The sequence below is a fragment of the Schistocerca americana genome, chromosome 11 (genome assembly GCF_021461395.2).
Source record: "Schistocerca americana isolate TAMUIC-IGC-003095 chromosome 11, iqSchAmer2.1, whole genome shotgun sequence".
NCBI lineage: Eukaryota > Metazoa > Arthropoda > Insecta > Orthoptera > Acrididae > Schistocerca > Schistocerca americana.
The window spans coordinates 201,730,325-201,747,692 of record NC_060129.1 but is presented as its reverse complement, the minus strand read 5'-3'; the positions used below and the strand labels follow the sequence as shown (position 1 = coordinate 201,747,692).

General features: G+C 45.1%; 1 protein-coding gene across 1 annotated transcript in view; it reads right to left on the bottom strand.

The window, feature by feature from the left end:
• The window catches only part of LOC124554141 (5'-AMP-activated protein kinase subunit gamma-1), a 619,663-nt gene that overhangs the window by 198,062 nt on the left and 404,233 nt on the right, over positions 1-17,368 (bottom strand). The window lies entirely within an intron of this gene.

Sequence of the window (17,368 nt, the reverse complement as noted above, 5' to 3'; positions counted from 1 at the left end):
TGTATTCGAGCCCTCATTACTTTTTGAAAGAAGCAGCGAACAGCGCATGGACTAAGTTCTCTTCTATTTGCCTATTTAACATTTAGATTTTATGCATCTTCGAACTAAGGCAGTATCATTTTTCAATCTTTGTTCGATTTCTATGTTTATAACACAAAATAATAGGAATAAAAAACCGAAAACCGGTAACTTCAGAAACGGGCACTTTCAGAAACGGGCACTTTCAGAAACGGGCACTTTCAGAAACGTGCAATTTCAGAAACGGGCAATTTCAGAAACGGGCAATTTCAGAAACGGGCAATTTCAGAAAAGGGCAATTTCAGAAACGGGCAATTTCAGAAACGGGCAATTTCAGAAACGGGCAATTTCAGAAACGGGCAATTTCAGAAACGGGCAATTTCAGAAACGGGCAATTTCAGAAACGCGCAATTTCAGAAACGCGCAATTTCAGAAACGCGCAATTTCAGAAACGGGCAATTTCAGAAACGGGCAATTTCAGAAACGGGCAATTTCAGAAACGGGCAATTTCAGAAACGGGCAATTTCAGAAACGGGCAATTTCAGAAACGGGCAATTTCAGAAACGGGCAATTTCAGAAACGGGCAATTTCAGAAACCGGTTTCAGTGGTCAGAATAAACTGAAGATGAAAACAACCTGCATAACCGGAAACCTGTTGTTTTGGCGACAACGATCATCGCTAGTATGAACAGTTTATGAAATATTTTGCAGTTTTGAATCCATGACATACCGTCTTTTAGCGCTGTTTTGTATTTGACGGACAAAGAAGATTCCGAGCTTTTCCGCTCTAATGTTTCAACGGTATGTCACCTGCAGATGTGGCTTTAACACCACAAAACCGGCAGTGGTACAGTAGTGAAGGACCAAAATAACAGCTCAAGCGATTTATTAATACCCAAGGTGAATACTCATAGCTGTGGTCACCCTACCTACAAGGTTGTCTGCACTTTATGAATTAATTAATATGTTTACAGCCTGTTGTAAACACTCTACCGCACAAAACTTCGTAACATATTTTAGAGTTATGTCCTGGCACTGCGACTCGAACTTGGAACCTGTGCATCTCACACGCATGTGCTCCGCCGACTGACCTATAGCGACGGCGGTTATCGCTGAAACAACCGGTTTTCCGTTATATCGGTTCTTTTAACACCAGTTTAACCAGGCGTTAAAACCGCTCAAAATAACCGGTTTCTGAAACTGCGTTTTTCGATTTTTTTTTACTCTATTTCTTATAATAAACGTAGAAATCGAACAACCGTCCAAAAATTTTGGGTCCCTCAGTCTCGAGATGCGAGGATAACTCCAAAAGAAATGCACACTATCTCTGTAAAAATACAGTTTTTCATTCTGCATGTGTGAAACTTTTACAGCGTGTAGATACAGCCTTCCCGCTTGTTTTCAAACTTAGTTCAACCTGTTCCCGTGAGTGGCGCCGTCACAGCATGTCTTCAAGATGACTGCTACACTTGACGTTCGTCAGGAGCAACGTGCTGTCGTAGAATTCCTGTGCTGTGAAAACGAGACAGTGGGAAACACCCACAAGAGGTTGAAAAAGGTGTACGGAGATGCTGCTGTCGATCGCAGTACAGTTAGTCGGTGGGCGAGCAGGTTACGTGACGAAAGCGGGCACGGCAATATTGAGGATTGTCCTCGCAGCGGCAGGCCTCGTACTGCAGACATTGTGCAGGGAGTTAACGAATTGGTGACTGCTGACAGACGCATCACAGTGAACGAACTGTCACGCTACGTTGGCACAGGGGAAGGAAATGTTTGCAGAATACTGAAAGCGTTGGCGTTAAGAAATGTTTGTGCCAGGTGGGTTCCCAGGATGTTGACACTGGCTCACTATTGGAACAGTACGAGAATGGTGGAGATGACATTCTTGGAAGTATTGTGACAGGTGATAAAACATGGCTCCATCATTTTTCACCAGAGACGAAGAGGCTATCAATGGAGTGGCATCGTGCAAATTCACCGAAGAAAAAAAAAAAATTCAGAACCACACCTTCTGCTGGAAAAGTTATGGCTACGGTGTTTTTCGATTCCGAAGGACTCTTGCTTGTGGACGTCGTGCCAAGTGGAACCACTATAAATTCTAATGCATGTGTGACGACACTGAAGAAACTTCGAGCTCGACTGATCCGTGTTCGACCACATCGGCAAAAGCAGGTTGTTTTGCTGTTGCACGACAATGCACGGCCACATGTCAGTCCTGAAACCGTGGAAGTGATCACAAAACTCGGATGGACAACACTGAAACACCCGCCTTGCAGTCCTGACCTGACTCCGTGTGACTTTCATTTCTTTGGGAAACTGAAAGACTCTCTTCGTGGAACGAGGTTTGAAAATGATGACTCCCTTGTGCACGCTGCCAAACAGTGGCTCCAACAGGTTGGTCCAGAATTTTACCGTGCGGGTAAAAAGGCGCCGGTTCCAAGATGGCGTAAGGCAGCTGAGAGGGATGGAAATTATGTGGAGACATGAAAATATTGTTCCTAAAGGATGTATCTGCACGCTGTAAAACTTTCAAACATGTAGAATAAAAGATGGATTTTTTAAAAAAAATGGTGTGCATTTCTTTTGGTATGACGCTCGTACATAGAATCAAAACATTAAATGAAGTATGCGAATAAAAGAAAACGTAGAACGCTCACGATACGCTGCTTTTCTCGAAAAGTTGTATGTGGTCGACTATACATAATGCCAACTGTATTCTCCTAGTAATAGCAATTTTTTTTTTAAACTCTTCTCAAAAATAGTGCTGTAATCGGGGATCATGCGACCATTTGGACATAACAGTCTGTGCTAAAGGCTAAAAGCTGTGGTTGAAGAACTCAGTTTTTCGTGTTAATGTGTCCGTTTTCAAGGTCTACAAGCAGAGAAAGGCATATTATGTAGGCACCGGCAGCTGCTTTCTATTTTTATTGCAACTAATTAATGAACTATTGAGATTCAACTTAGCCCCTCACATTACGCCAGAAGTTTGTTGTGGTGGCCTCTCCCAGTTAAACTTTTAAGGAAATGGAGCATTACCGCACTTTGCAAAATACTTCCAGATTAATCACGGGGTCACTATGCTACGACTGATGTCCGATGACGACTTCGACGAACTGCCGACTTAATGGGGCTTACAAGTCTGCCACACTGCACGTAGTGCAGTATTAATGTAATATTCTGGCTGTGAGTACCAGCGAAGATGCGCTACCGTAATTGAGAAGCACACAAGCTGACGGCGAAATATTTCGCGTCGTTCTGACCGTGCTAGTAGCAGTATCGTAAATTTGCCAAGAAGTCACTATGCACCAGATGGCTGAAGACACTAATCGTTTTTATGAAGCCCCCAGGATCCAACATCGAATAAAATTTCGTGGACGATTTTTACCTTCCTTTTCACAAATCAAATTTTTTGTTCTTGGTAATAGCGATTAAAAGTTGTATCTCCTCTGCACTTCAAATTGCGTCTATATGCAAACTTACCTGACCAAAAATAAACAATGCCCGATCTGCATTACTTATCTCCAACAATTACCAAAAGGCTAGATGCTCTTTTTTCACAGCAAAGAGCGTTGTCGTATCAATTACGGTAGCGCGCTATCGCTGCCACTCGCAGTCGGAATTATACAATAATACTACATTAAGAAGGAACATGGCGGTAAAACTTACTCTCTATTCAAAAGTCGTTCGTTTAAAACAAGAAATATTTCAGCACTGCTGCTGCGGCTACCCAAGCAAAAATAGCTAGCTGGCTTTCACCGCTCGCCATAACTTACTGTGCGCCAGTAGTAAAAGATTCATCCAGCCAGCGGAGCGTCTGTGAAGACGCTCCGTATGATCTACGAGGGTCGTTCAGTAAGTAACGCCCCCACATTTTTTCAAAATGTCGTTAGTATAAATAGACAAACGTCCCTGTTCGTGCTTCACATTTGATACTCGTTCTGTGCGCCGGTGTAGTTTCGAACCGTTCCGGCAGATGGCAGAGCCGTAGTACAGCGTCAAAAATGGCGTCTACATACGATTAACGTTACAAGCAGCGTGCTGTTATTGAATTCTTGTGTGCAGAAAAAGAAACCGTTGTGAACATCCATAAACGTCTGTGTGCAGTCTACGGCCATGCCGCAGTTGATAGGAGTAGAGTGGGGCGACGGGTAAACAAAGTTACGGCCTCAGGAAATGCAGAAAAACAGCTCCACGATCAGCCACACTCGGGACGTCCTGTCACAGCCACTGCTCCAGACGTGCGGACGCCATTATCCGGCGCATCACAACTCGACAATTGGCTCTACAGTTGTCGGTCAACATTGGAAGTGCGTCTGCAATGATCGAGAGTCTCGGATATTTAGAGAGGTGTTCACGATAGATTCCACGAATGGTCACAGCGGACCACAAAATTCAAAGAAGGCCGTTTCATATGAATTGTTGAGGCGTTCTGAGACCGACGGAGAGGCCTTCCTGTCACGGATAGTTACGGGGGACGGGAAGGCAGTCCACGGTGATTCACCACAAAAGAATAAATTCGAGACAACCCCCTCTGCCGGAAAAGTCACGGTGACAGTCTTCATGGGATTGTGACGGCGTCATTCTCGTGCGTGTGATGCCAAGAGGGTAAGACATCAATTGAGAGACATACGTAAAGACTCTGAATAAACTCAACAACCGTTTCCGACGTGATCGATCGGACAAGAATCCAGCAGAAATCTTGCTCCAACACGATAATGCACGACCACACACACACACGCCTGAGAACCTGAGAACACATCAGCAAATTAGGTTGGACATCATTGCGTCAGCCCCTCTACAGTCGAGACTTTTGGCAACCTAGGACTTCCATCTCTTTGGGCGGCTTAAAGATTCTCTACGGGGAACACACTTTGAAGGTGACGAGGGAGTCAGCCGTGCAGTGAAAACAAGGCTACGCCTACAGGACGAGAGATTTTACCAGCAGGGAATACACGCTCTTCCAGAACGTTGGCGAACGGCCATAGAACGGCATGGAGACTACGTAGAAAAATAGGACATGGACCAGTCATGTTGCCGCGCGGGATTAGCCGAGCGGTCTCAGACGCTGCAGTCACGGACTATGCGGCTTGTCCCGGCGGAGGTTCGAGTCCTCCCTCGGGCATGTGTGTGTGTGTGTGTGTGTGTGTGTGTGTGTGTGTGTGTGTGTGTGTGTCCTTAGGATAATTTAGGTTACGTAGTGTGTAAGTTTAGGGACTGATGACCTTAGCAGTTACGTCCCACAAGATTTCACACACATTCGAATATTTTTGAACCAGTTGTGTTGATGTAGGTTGTCAACAATTCTGACTCTTTACTATAAATATGATTTGAGAAAAGAATGTGGGGCATTAGAATGAAATTTTCACTCTACAGCGGAGTGTGCGCTGATATGAAACTTCCTGGCAGATTAAAACACTGTGCCGGACCGAGACTCGAACTCGGTACCTTTGCCTTTTGCGGGCAAGTGCTCTACCATCTGAGCTACCGAAGCACGACTCACGCCCCGTCGCGTGAGTCGTGCTTGGGTAGCTCAGTTGGTAGAGCACTTGCCCGCGAAAGGCAAAGGCCCTGAGTTCGAGTCTCGGTCCGGCACACAGTTTTAATCTGCCAGGAAGTTTCAATGTGGGGCATTGCTTATTGAATGACCCTGGTATTTTGGCTATGGGTAGAGGGAGTGGTACAGTATCGGAAATCTTCGTAGTCTGAATCTACCTGCTCACCAGAGACTACGTAGAAAAATAGGACATGGACCAGTCATGTTGCCGCGCGGGATTAGCCGAGCGGTCTCAGGCGCTGCAGTCACGGACTATGCGGCTTGTCCGTAATGTCGCCGCCCGAGCTATTTTCGCTTGCATTACATAAAGGTTCCACGTCGCTGGTCATCAAATTTATACGCCTCACTTGCCCAGCGTCGGGAATCGATACGGGGACTCTGAGCGAACTGCGCGTCGCCGAGACTGGAGAGGGAGGAACGGGGAGGGAGAGAGGGGGAGTGAGAGAGAGAGAGAGAGAGAGAGAGAGAGAGAGAGAATCGCTAAACCCTGTTGACATCGCCAAGACTCTGCTCACGTCTGGAGAACGTTCGGAAGCAACTTGTTGATCGCTACCCGTGGAAAGACACCCGCTATTCAGTTGCGGCAAAGGGAGACGCTTCGCTGGCACTGCTATTACGGACATTTGGCCGTGGTCCAAGACACAATTCTCTGGCAACCGTCGGGGATTTCCGCACCTCAGAAAGCTGTTGCAGCCTCACACGAGCTCAGCATGACCAACTGTTTGCGCGTATCGACGCAGTGATCGGTTCGTGACGTTATCAGATCGGTGTCGAAGATCGCAGAGACGTCTACAGACGTTAAAGTAGCGTATAGCGTGCCACATGGGAGTGTTATGGGACCACTGCTTTTCACAATATATATATATATAAATGACCTAGTATATAGTGTCGGAAGTTCCATGCGGCTTTTCGCGGATGATGCTGTAGTATACACAGAAGTTGCAGCATTAGAAAAATTGCAGCGAAATGCAGGAAGATCTGCAGCGGATAGGCACTTGGTGCAGGGAGTGGCAACTGACCCTTAACATAGGCAAATGTAATGTACTGCGAATACATTGAAAGAAGGATCCTTTATTGTACGATTATATGATAGCGGAACAAACAGTGGTAGCAGTTACTTCTGTAAAATATCTGGGAGTATGCGTAGGCAACGATTTGAAGTGGAATGATCATATAAAATTAACTGTTGGTAAGGCGGGTGCCAGGTTGAGATTCGTTGGGAGAGTCCTTACAAGGGAACCTCCCCATCGTACCCCCCTCAGATTTAGTTATGAGTTGGCACAGTGGATAGGCCTTGATAAACTGAACACAGATCAATGGAGAAAACATGAAGAAGTTGTGTAGAACTATGAAAAAAATTAGTAAAATATACAAACTGGGTAGTCCATGCGAAGATAGGCAACATCAAGGACAATGGGAGTCAAGGAGCGCCGTGGTACCGTGGTTAGCGAGAGCAGCTACGGAACGAAAGGTACTAGTTTCAAGTCTTCCCTCGAGTGAAAAGTTTAAATTTTTTATTTTCAGTTTATGTGACAAACTCTTATGTTTTCATCACTTTTTTCCGAGTGATTATCACATCCACAAGAAAACCTAAATCGGGCAAGGTAGAAGAATCTTTTTACCCATTCGCTAAGTGTACAAGTTAGGTGGGTCGACAACATATTCGTGTCATGTGACGCACATGCCGTCACCAGTGTCGTATAGAATATATCAGACGTGTTTTCCTGTGGAGGAATCGGTTGACCTATGACCTTGCGAGGAAATGTTTTCGGTTCCCATTGGAGAGGCACGTCCTTTCGTCTACTAATCGCACGGTTTTGCGGTGCGGTCGCAAAACACAGACACTAAACTTATTACAGTGAACAGAGACGTCAATGAACGAACGGACAGATCATGTTGTTGTTGTGGTCTTCAGTCCTGAGACTGGTTTGATGCAGCTCCCCATGCTACTCTATCCTGTGCAAGTTTCTTCATCTCCCAGTACCTACTGCAACCTACATCCTTCTGAATCTGCTTAGTGTATTCATCTCTTGGTCTCCCTCTACGATTTTTACCCTCCACTAGGCCCTCCAATACTAAATTGGTGATCCCTTGATGCCTCAGAACATGTCCTACCAACCGATCCCGTCTTCTGGTCTAGTTGTGCCACAAACTTCTCTTCTCCCCAATCCTATTCAGTACTTATACAGATCATAACTTTGCGAAAATAAAGAAAGTAAACTTTTCACTCGGGGGAAGACTTGAACCAAGGACCTCTCGTCCCGCAGCTACTAACGGTAAGCACGGGACCACGGCGCTCCTTATGCTAGAATGTCCTTGATGTTCCATATGTTGCGCATGGACTACTCAGTTTGTATATTTTATTAATTTTTTTCATAGTTCCACACAACTTCTTCCTGTTTTCTCGATTGATCTGTGTCCAGTTTTTCAAGGCCTATCCACTGTGCCAACTTATAACTAAATCTGAGGGGGGTGCGATGGGGAGGTTCCCTTGTTAGAAAATGTAGTCCATCAACAAAGGAGGTGGCTTACAAAAACACTAGTTCGAGCTATACTTGAGTATTGCTGATCAGTGTGGGATCCGTACCAGGTCGGGTTGACAGAAGAGATAGAGAAGATCCAAAGAAGAGCGGCGCGTTTCGTCACAGGGTTATTTGGTAAGCGTGATAGAGTTACGGAGATGTTTAGCAAACTCGAGTGGCAGACTCTGCAAGAGAGGCGCTCTGCATCGTGGTGTAGCTTGCTCTCCAGGTTTCGAGAGGGTGCGTTTCTGGATGAGGCATCGAATATATTGCTTCCCCCTACTTGTACCTCCCGAGGAGATCGCGAATGTAAAATTAGAGAGATTGGAGCGCGGACGGAGGCTTTCAGACAGTCGTTCTTCCCGCGAACCGTAGGCGACTGGAACAGGAAAGGTAGGTAATGACAGTGGCGCGTAAAGTGCCCTCCGCCACACACCGTTTGGTGGCTTGCGGAGTATAAATGTAGACGTAGACATGCGTCGGCGTGTGCTATGGCGCTTGTAGTGGGAAAAGAGTTGGTGCTGTTTTTGTTTTATTTGCCACTTGAGACCCACAACTTTCCTAGTTTCAATCCTCTTCCTACTCTGTCGTAATTGTTTTTGTGCTCGTGAATTTCTATAGCCTCTGCGTGGATCCTAACGTACTAATTATTAGATTCTGCTACAGCCAAAGAGTCAGAGAAACGGTTCCCAAGTGCGAGCGCGTGATCTGTCTGCTACGACCCAGGTCACAGTTTCTCTTGTATGCCACGGCGAATCCACCTGCGCCGCTGGGAGCAATCGCGCACTGTTAAAGCACTGCTAGAGTAACAAATCACCATCTGTTGCGGAGTGCCTTGCGCGTTACGTGGTCGGTCGCGACCATATATATATATATATATATATATATATTTTGTCGAACCTTGTCAGGCGATGAACGATGGGTTAATGACCTCGAACCGGTAACAAAACGACAACCCGTGAAGTGCAGCCAAACGACCTCTCCTCCAAAGAAAATCTTAAAAGCCGCACCCACAGTCGGTGAAATGATGGCGACGGTTTTCTCAGACTCTGAAGGGGTTATTCTGCCTGATGTCCTACGTCCTCCTTCACGCTGCAGCGGTGGACTGTGTACTGTGATCCGCTCTGGAAGCTGAAGAAACGACTTCTGCGTATTGCTCGCCACGGAAATACAAACCAATTTCTTCTTCTCCGTGACAACGCAAGCGCTCACACACGTCTGTGCACGCGAGGCCCAGCTAGTGAAACTCCACCGCATCTTCTTCCTCACCCACCCTACAGTCCGCATCTCACACCTTCCGACTTCCATCCGTTTGGCCCAATGAAGGGTGCACTCTGTGGGAAGCAGTCCATGGATGACGGTGACGACGACGACGACGACGACGACGACGACGACGACGACGATATTGGTGCAGCAAGACATCGACTCTGGCGTCAACCACCAGAGTGGTACCTCGGAAGCGTACGTCCTGCCAGTAAGGTGGCGTTAGATCGTCGCACTGAACGGGCATTATGTTGCAAAATAGCGTTTTGTGGCGAAAGCAGTGGAGAATATATAGTTTATCGGAATCCTCAATAAATCCAATTTGCTTTCAGAAGTGGTTCAGGGTGTGGGTTCCTGTAGACATGTCCCAGTTCATGAACCACGGGCGACGTATGAGTGGCCAAGTAAGTGGTCCCGACAGTCGGGATACCAGCTACTTTGGAATAAGGCTGGGCATCTCGGACATATTCTGAGTCGTGGTCACCTTTGTGCTCGTACGGCAAAGACTACCAAATCCACCGGTTAGTCCCTCAGCCGTTAGGGGTAAAACCCAATGGGACTCGGGGCAAGTAAGGCTAGCAACCTGCTTCCCTGGTACTTTAAATATGATGCTGGCAACAACCAGAGCAAAATGCCTCGGACCTTTGGAGGTGACGGAGTCCCACCTCTAACTGACAAACCAGGGACTCCTAAGATACGACTCGGCAAACAAATTGTAATGAGATGGGGAGCTATTAATATCAATGGGGGCTACTCTGGGAAGAAGGTAGAGCTGGCAGAGGGTGCAAGTAAGATGGGGCTGGACGTTTTAGCTGTTAGTGACATTCGGGTAAGGGGTGAGAAAGAAGAGGAAGTGGGAGCATACAAGGTCTACTTGTCAGGAGTCAAAGCAGGAATAGCACAATGGGGTGTAGGGCTTTACATCAGGAAAGAAATGGAACCCAGCGTAGTTGCAGTAAGGTATGTAAACGAACGACTGATGTGGATAGATTTGTCAGTGTCTAGCAAGAAAATTAGGATTGTGTCAGTATATTCGCATTGTGAAGGGACACATCAAGATAAGATGGATAGTTTTTATGAGGCACTCAGTGATGTAGTTGTTAGAGTAAAGGACAAGGACAGTGTTCTGCTCATGGGTGATTTTAACGCCAGGATTGGAAATCGAACAGAAGGGTATGAAAAGGTTATGGGTAAATTTGGAGAGGATATGGAGGCCAACAGGAACGGGAAACAACTCTTGGATTTCTGTGCCAGTATGGGCTTAGTAATCACAAACTCCTTTTTTAAACATAAGAACATTCACCGGTATACTTGGGAAGGCAGGGGAACCAGATCTGTCATTGACTATATAATAAGAGATCAGGAATTCAGGAAGGCTGTGAGGGACACACGTGTATTCAGGGGATTCTTTGATGACACTGATCATTATTTAATCTGCAGTGAAATTGGGATTGTGAGGCCGAAAATGCAGGAGGTCAGGTCCATATGTAGGAGGATAAGAGTGGAGAAACTTCAGGATAAGGAAATCAGGCACAAGTACATAACAGCGATCTCAGAAGAAAGGTACCAGTTAGTTGAATGTAGTCAATTACAGTCATTGGAAATGGAATGGACAAGGTACAGGGACACAGTACTAGAAGTGGCTAAAGAATGTCTTGGAACAGTAGTGTGTAAAAGTAGGATGAAGTAAACAGCTTGGTGGAATGACACAGTTAAGGCAGCCTGTAAAAGGAAAAAGAAGGCGTATCAAAAATGGCTACACACTAGAACTCAGGTAGACAGAGAGAGTTATGTTGAAGAAAGAAACAAAGCCAAACAGATAATTGCAGCATCCAAGAAGAAATCTTGGGAAGACTTTGGAAACAGGTTGGAGACTATGGGTCAAGCTGCTGGAAAACCATTCTGGAGTGTAATTAGCAGTCTTCGAAAGGGAGGTAAGAAGGAAATGACAAGTATTTTGGACAGGTCATGAAAACTGCTGGTGAATCCTGTGGATGCCTTGGGCAGATGGAGGGAATATTTTGAAGAGTTGCTCAATGTAGGTGAAAATACGATCAGTAATCTTTCAGATTTCGACGTACAATGGGATAGGAATGATGATGGAAATAGGATCACATTTGAGGAAGTGGAGAAAATGGTCAATAGATTGCAGTGCAATAAAGCGGCTGGGGTGGATGAAATTACGTCGGAACTCGCCAAATACAGTGGAATGTCAGGTCTTAAATCGCTACACAGGATAATTGAAATGTCCTGGGAGTCGGGACAGGTTCCATCAGACTGGACAAAAGCAGTAATCACACCAATCTTTAAACATGGAAACAGAAAAGATTGTAACAACTACAGAGGTATCTCTTTAATCAGCGTTGTGGGTAAAATCTTCTCAGTTATTGTCGAAAGGAAAGTGCGAGTATTAGTTGAGGACGATTTGGATGAAAATCAGTGTGGGTTTAGGCCTCTTAGAGGTTGTCAGGACCAGATCTTTAGCTTACGGCAAATAATGGAGAAGTATTACGAGTGGAACAGGGAATTGTATCTATGCTTTATAGATCTAGAAAATGCATATGACCGGGATTCTAGGAGGAAGTTATTGTCTGTTCTACGAGATTATGGAATAGGAGGCAAACTTTTGCAAGCAGTTAAAGGTCTTTAGATGGATAGTCAGGCAGCAGTTAGAGTTGACGGTAAATTGAGTTCATGGTTCAGAGTAGTTTCAGGGGTAAGACAAGGCTGCAACCTGTCTCCACTGTTGTTCGTATTATTTATGGATCATATGTTGAAAACAATAGACTGGCTGGGTGAGTTTAAGATATGTGAACACAAAATAAGCAGTCTCGCATATGCGGATGACTTAGTTGTGATGTCAGATTCGATTGAAAGTTTGCAAAGTAATATTTCAGAGCTAGATCAGAAATGTAAGGACTATGGTATCAAGATTAGCATCTCCAAAACGAGAGTAATGTCAGAGGGAAAGAAACGGATTGAGTGCCAAATAGGAGGAACAAAGTTAGAACAGGTGGACGGTTTCAAGTACTCAGGATGCATATTCTCACAGGATGGCAACATAGTGAAAGAACTGGAAGCGAGGTGTAGCAAAGCTAATGCAGTGAGCGCTCAGCTACGATCTACTCTCTTCTGCAAGAAGGAAGTCGGTACCGAGACTAAGTTATCTGTGCACCGTTCAATCTTTCGACCAACTTTGTTGTATGGGAGCGAAAGCTGAGTGGGTTCAGGTTACCTTATCAACAAGGTTGAGGTTACGGATATGAAAGTAGCTAGGATGACTGCAGGTACTAGTAGATGGGAACAATGGCAGGAGGGTGTCCACAATGAGGAAATCAAAGAAAAACTGGGAATGAACTCTATAGATGTAGCAGTCAGGGCGAACAGGCTTAGATGGTGGGGTCATGTTACACGCATGGGAGAAGCGAGGTTACCCGAGAGACTCATGGGTTCAGCAGTAGAGGGCAGGAGGAGTCGGGGCAGACCAAGGAGAAGGTACCTGGATTCGGTTAAGAATGATTTTGAAGTAATAGGCGTGACATCAGAAGAGGCACCAATGTTAGCACTGAATAGGGAAACATGGAGGAATTTTATAAGGGGGCTATGCTCCAGAGTGAACGCTGAAAGGCATAATCAGTCTTAAATGAAGACGATGATGATGATGCTTTCAGAAAAAAAAAAAAATGTGTTGCATGTCTCTGAATCTCTCGAGAATGCTATCAACATCAGGAGAAAGTTATGCAAATTTGACGAAATTTTTAAATTACCAGACACGAACAGCTACAATATACCCTTATACGAGAAAAGTTCCATTTTTACGATACTGCAGCAATGTGTCATTCCAACATTGACCCGCTGCACCGAAAAATCCCGGAAAAGGGCGCAGCGTTAAAAAGTCGCCCTTCCAGACATTAGAGGTCGGGTAGCGGTGGACTTGCTAATGCTGACGCCGAAACTTTTCGCAAGAAACGCTGGAGAGAATCGGCCGCCGCTGCGTAAACACCCGCACCAGGCTGCCTCACCGTATGCAGCTTTTTCGCTGTCTACCTGTTTCCCCCCGAGTCTTTCAACTGAACTCGTGTATACGTACACACATTTGCAATAATTTTCCTGAGCCACTTCCGATACGCCAGAATCAGCATATCGTTCCATTTTCAGCAACTGTAGCTGACCGTGTACCCGTATCGTGTAAATTAAGACACCGTGTAAATTAAGACGGAGACGAAATACCTATCACGTCAGAATCAGTGGCGTACGCCAGTCTCCTGCCTCGGTACGATGACAGAGTGTGACGCTAAATTAAGACTTGGCGATATTTACGCCGCTACAGCCGAATCCGGCCGCGTGGCCTTTCAATTTCAGCACATTTCGTCAATGTTTTTGCCAGAAATTTTAACGCCGACGTTAACGAACCCTACGTCAGGGCACTGGTATTTTAAAGGGATTTCAAATGCCACTGAAAACTACACTGTTGTCTATGAAAAGTGCTCACTCCAGTAAGTCCGCTTAAACGCGCAATAAAATTGCGACCCTTTTGCGTTTAATCGGAAACGAAGTATCGATCACCTCAACCGTCCAAGAAGTAAAATGGGATGTTACGTCTTACGCAACTCACTCTGCCTACACACACACACACACACACACACACACACACACACACACACACACACAGAGAGAGAGAGAGAGAGAGAGAGAGAGAGAGAGAGAGAGAGAGAGCGGCGACACTAACATAGGTTTTTCCCTGGATTCATTTGTTTTATCAAGTGAAACTTCTTACGATATCAGACGAGAGTGAAGAGAAGAAACTTGAGAAAAATTGGGTGTTACCACAAACCACAAGGAAAAGCATCTAGGACGTGCAATAGGACAAACCCAAGTCTACAACACACACCGCTACTACAGTAACGAAAATTTTACAAAAATAATTCCAAAAGAAGTCTCCAAATTTTTGAAAACATAGTCAGCGATCTTAAAATTTGTGAAAATTAAAATTTAAAACAGTCTTGATCTCTTTTTTTTTCTTTTGTTGGAGTGAGTGAGCGATTTCGACTCTGGAGTCTGAAGATGACGCTATGAAAGAGACAAAACCGGTCACTCACTCCAATAAAAAAATTAATAAAAAATGCGATCAAGACTGTTTTAAATTTTAATTTTAAAGAAAACTCAAGTCGGCCTGTAGCACTCCATCTTTGAACTCACTGCAATTTCTGATGACCACTGATCAAGAAACCGAACACTTTTACGCGTAAAATAGAAAACATGACAAAAGTATTGTGCAATATTTTATAGAAATGATTATAGGACTCTCTGAGCATCATATACATATCTCGCCAATAATAATAATAATAATGATAATAATAATAATAATGATAATAATAATAATAATAATAATAATAATAATAATACCAATTAATTAAAAAAGCAGAAGTGTGAATAGGACTCGTTTCTACTTGTGTAGACAGTTACCTACAGGTTATGATGACTGAGTTTGCGAGTACTGAAATGTGTCACATAACCGGCCGAATTTACTGACCACGCTGACTTTAGAGGCTTAAATTTGTAACACTGATACGAATCTTAGACCTCAATATTTCACCATCTTGGCACCTCTTACCGTTCCTCAGAAAAGGGATTCGTGACAGACGGATAGGCAGTCAAGCAAAGAAGTGATTATGTGAGAATTCCGTTTTTACCGAATGAGGTACTAAACGCTGAAACGGGGATCACATTCAGCTGTGCAATAGGCGGAACTGCGACAACACGAATTTATTTCGACACACTGAAGAAACAGTGAACCGGTGCTCCCAGCCCAGCAAGGAGACTTCCAGGTGATTGTGGTAACGAACCTTCCCGTAAGCAGTATTTCATAACAAGACATTTCCACTCACTCGACAACGACGCCTTTAGGTTATAGAAGGCGGCTTTTAAAAAGCTGTGAAGACGCCGCCTTTCCAGGATCAGTCGCCCCGAACCTAGATTAGACAAGAGTTGGCGATCAGCTGTTTGCAAACATGGCTGCAGCCACACACAAACACAGACACAAACGCACTCCTACTGCGTTCCGACGGACGCATCCGCGCGACCTTCAAACGCCGCACGCAATGTCACACGCACTTAACGCGTAGATGCGCGCTCCTAGGTGCGCACTTCTGCACACGACACCCCGGCGCCGTAGTGATCCAGCGTGGGGAAGCAAGCAGGTTCACCGGCGCGGTAGCACGACCGTAGCGGCGTTACGGCGGGCACAAAAACCCTCCAGCGCTGCGAGCGCCGCTGGAGTCGGCCAGGCACTGGAAGCGGCGGCCCGCGCGCTCTGGAGCTGGAACGGAGGCTCCGCGCAGGCGCGGCCGCCGGAGGGGCGGGCAACCCGCAACGCAAAGCCTCGCCGCTGGGGAATCCCCGGCAGCCCGTCATGTTTATCCCCGTAATTCGCTACGTCGGTATATTTATTTTTTCCAATTAGGTTTTCGAAAGGGATTAATCCTCAACCCTCGCAATACCGGGGATGAGTGGGGAGATGGGGGGTAATTTATGCCCACCTTCTGAAATTATTATAATGATTTTAGCAAAAAAAAGTATTTGTTTTCAACTATTTATTCAAGCATATTCCACGAATGTTCTGAATTTTTCAGTTAAACTGAACCCAAAAATTTAAGTCTGAGCAGCAGATGTAACGTTTCACAACGAATGTTATTCAATATTTTCAGGTTCAGGAGCTTCCTTACAGACCAGATCTCTTTGAAAAGTATTTTGTGACAGCAAACAAAAATGAACGAATTTTGCTTTTGAAATTTTTTCTTATGGCAACCATACAGTACGTCCTTATCTGCATCTCCCCCATATATATAGGTGGTGTTATAAAAAGGTACGGCCAAACTTTCAGGAAACATTCCTCACACACAAATAAAGAAAAGAAGTTACGTGGACATGTGTCCGGAAACGCTTAATTTCCATGTTAGAGCTCATTTTAGTTTCGTCCACCTACGCTCAATGGAGCACGTCATCATGATTTCATACGGGATACTCTACCTGTGCTGCTAGAACATGTGCCTTTCCAAGTACGACACAACATGTGGTTCGTGCACGATGGAGCTCCTGCACATTTCAGTCCAAGTGTTCGTACGCTTCTCAACAACAGATTCGGTGACCGACGGATTGGTAGAGGCGGACCAATTCCGTGGCCTCCACGCTCTCCTGACCTCAACCCTCTCGACTTTCATTTATGGGGGCATTTGCAAGCTCTTGTCTACGCAACCCCGGTACCAAATGTAGAGACTCTTCGTGCTCGTATTGTGGACGGCTGTGATACAATACGCCATTCTCCAGGGCTGCATCAGCGCATCAGGGATTCCGTGCGACGGAGGGTGGATGCACGTATCCTCGCTAACGGAGGACATTTTGAACATTTCCTGTAACAAAGTGTTTGAAGTCACGCTGGTACGTTCTGTTGCTGTGTGTTTCCATTCCATGATCAATGTAATTTGAAGAGAAGTAATAAAATGAGCTCTAACATGGAAAGTAAACGTTTCCGGACACATGTCCACATAACATATTTTCTATTTTTGTGTGTGAGGAATGTTTCCTGAAAGTCTGGCCGTACCTTTTCGTAACATCCTACGTCTGTCAAAAAAAATTGAAATCTTATGGGACTTTACTGCTAAGGTCATCAGTCCCTAAGCTTACACTCTACTTAACCTAAACTATCTTAAGGACAAACGCACACACCCATGCGCGCGGGAGGACTCGAACCTCCGCCGGGATGAGCAGCTACACAGTCCATGAATGCAGCGCCTCAGACCGCTCGGCTAATCCCGCGCCTACGTCTTTCCAGACGTTTATTTGAGTGTAGTCTAAAAATGTGAAGTAATTCCGTTATGAGCTCTTCGAGATTTTTGCCAATTACTTTTGTCTTCGTATGTTATATAATTTTATGTAGGATATGTATTGAAAGATATATAGCATAAGTCTGTTTGTACGTTTATTAGAGTATCGTGTAGAAATCTGAAGGAAA